Source organism: Peromyscus leucopus, chromosome 3 (genome assembly GCF_004664715.2).
Source record: "Peromyscus leucopus breed LL Stock chromosome 3, UCI_PerLeu_2.1, whole genome shotgun sequence".
Taxonomy (NCBI): Eukaryota; Metazoa; Chordata; class Mammalia; order Rodentia; family Cricetidae; genus Peromyscus; species Peromyscus leucopus.
In genome coordinates, this window is record NC_051065.1 from 139,320,465 (window position 1) to 139,323,266 (window position 2,802).

Below are 2,802 nucleotides of genomic sequence, written 5' to 3' on the forward strand. Positions count from 1 at the left end.
TTTCCTGTCCCAACCACCATTTCCTAATACCTGGCAGCTGCTTCCCAAATTACTACACAGAAGTTTTTATTAATTATAAATGCTCAGTTGATAGCTCTGGCTTGTTACTAACTAGCTCTTACAATGTAAATTAACCCATTTCTATTAATCTATGTGTTGCCACATGACTCATGGCTTCTTCTGTCCTCTAGCATGTCTTGCTTCCTGAGCAGCTGGCTGGCATCTCTTAACTCCACCATCTTTCTTCCCATCAGTCTCAGTTTGACTTTCCCACCTAACTACCAGCCTGTCAGCTTTTTATGAACCAATGAGAGTAATACATATTCATAGTGTAGAAAAGGATTGTTCCACAACAAGAACTGGCATGATGGGTGATAGTGAACCTCCTGATGTGGGTGCTGAGAGTCAAACTTGGGGCCTCTGGAAGAGCAGCAAACTCTTTCCAGCCCCTTGCATGTTTTTATTTAGACATTTTCTTTCTATTATCTTAAATAAATTTTGGTAGCAGACTGAAGTGCTGCTCATGACTGAGGGAGTCACCCAAGCTGGTGTTTTCTGAAATGAAGCCATGGACCTCCAGATGCCTGGCCTGCATACATCTTTCCGGAAGAGAATGTGCATCTAAAAGCCATGTTTCCATTCACGTGTTCTTGTCAGCACCTTTAAGATCCAACCCATAGATTCTTCTGCAGAATCTCATTTTAGACTGGGAGATGGGACACACAATGACACACAATGACAAAATAAACAAAACCAACCTCCTGTTTCAGAATTTACAAAGGAGAAAAATGTAGATGATGTAAAGGGGGAAAATAGTGTTTCTGCTTCTGGGAAAGCTTAATGTAGGCACTGAAGCCCAAGGTCAACAGAGGCTTTAAGTCTGCAGAGTACATATGTGCTGTTGTTACCTTAGTAACAAAGGGACTAAATCTGCATTAACTCATCCCTGCTCCAGGTTGTGCTCTTGAACTTGGGAGGATGACATACATTTCCTTCTTTCCTTCCTTCCTTCCTTCCTTCCTCCCTTCCTTCCTTCCTTCTTTCCTTTCTTTTCTCTTTCTTCCTTTCTCTCTCTCTCTCTCTAATTTTTAAATGCCACTTTCAACTTCCTAAAGGGAGCTTATAATGGACTCGAAACAAACTGCAGTTGGAAGCTGGAAAATGTGTGAGTGGCTGTGTGCACTGACAAAGATGTCTGGGAGGGACCCCAGGGGGTTAGGCATAGGATTACAGGAAAGATCCTCCACCCTCCAATGCAGCAGCACCACCGGCTCTCCAGGGAGTGTGAAGGATGCTACAGTGTAGTCTAATTACCTCTCCCAGCAACTCTGGCCCATAGCTGTCAGTCCAAAGGAAGCTCTGGGTTGGGGCTGTTAAATGCAGGAGATGGAACAATGAGAGACCTGTTCTAGCATTCCCCAGACACCACATAATGGAAACTCGGGTCTTCTCTGAATTCTCTCTCCAGGTGAGGTGACATTGGCTAGGATTCCTCTTGCCTCCCTATTTGAATCAGCTTCGATTTCCCCCTTGTGTGAGAGAAAGTGAATCCCACATTCTTTTATGCCACAATTGACAATGCCTGCTTTGTGGATTCAGCTGTCCCTCCATTGCTTGTTCCTGGGGAAGGGTGAAAAGTGATAAGCTGGAAACCGGACCCACGGAGCTGGGCTTGGCTGCAAACCAATGACCCCAAAGCAAACAAGCCTTATCGACTTTCGTTAGATCAATTCTCGTTCCTGAACTGTGTGATTTTCCCAAGCTACAGTCCTTGTCATGTCCCTAGACGCAGACACATACTGAAAAACGTGAACTGCAGGTGACCATGTTGGGGCTTGAGAAGGTGTCAATGATAGATTCCCATCTTTGTGGTTGTTGGTAGTGACAACTCTTAGAAGCTCCGAAAGTATCCAGTTGCTTCTGTTGTGATGGCAAGGAAAAGAGGTAGAAAGGAAGAGGAGACTCCCCCCAAAAGAAAGAAGAGCAATGGGGATACAGTTGGTTTCACAGGGTTGTTACTGTTGTTGTTGTTGTTGACATCAGGACCGTGCCTCACATCCAGAGAAAAGGATTGGAGCTTCTACGTGTGCACAGATCACATGTCTGAATCCAGAGCTTCTGGGAATGAGGAACCTGCCTAACTCTATTTTGAAGGCAGGCGCCTTTATGTTGTACTGTTGAAAACGAGTTTCCATTTACTGTAAAAGCTGAGCTGCTGTTTTTAAATCTGTTCCCTGGAGCCTGATCTGTGCCAATCCGTGACTTGTCTTTGAGAAGACCCCAACCTTCCCTGACCCTTTTAATCACCCTCCCTAGTTACATGGTGACCACATAGTGTTTTTGAGATTTTTCTGTACTTACTTATTGCCCCATTTTCTCTCTTCTGTAAACCTGCTTTGCAACTAGTCATGATTTTACTCCTTAAAAGGGGCCCAAGAAATGACCTGGAGGCCGCTCTCTTTAACATGACTTCGGAGGCAACTGCTGGCCAGCTCTTGGGTGCACCCCCAATAAAATCAAGCTTCCTTCAACTTTGGCTCAAATTGTGGTAGTGGTCTTATTCTCATCTGGTGGGATTAATAGGAGAGATACTAAGTCCCTCTCAGGAACCCTTACAGCACAAGGAAAGAAGGAACAGGTCTTAAAATTGATTGTAGAAGACGTCCTTGGAGATCTCTGTTGCTTCTCAGTTGGATGGTGGTGTGTGTGAAGGAGAAAGCTATAAAGGACTTGAAGATGTGGGTGGGAGAGAAGAGGTTGTAGGAATAGAAGAATCACTGAAGGATGGGCAACCTGAGGTTG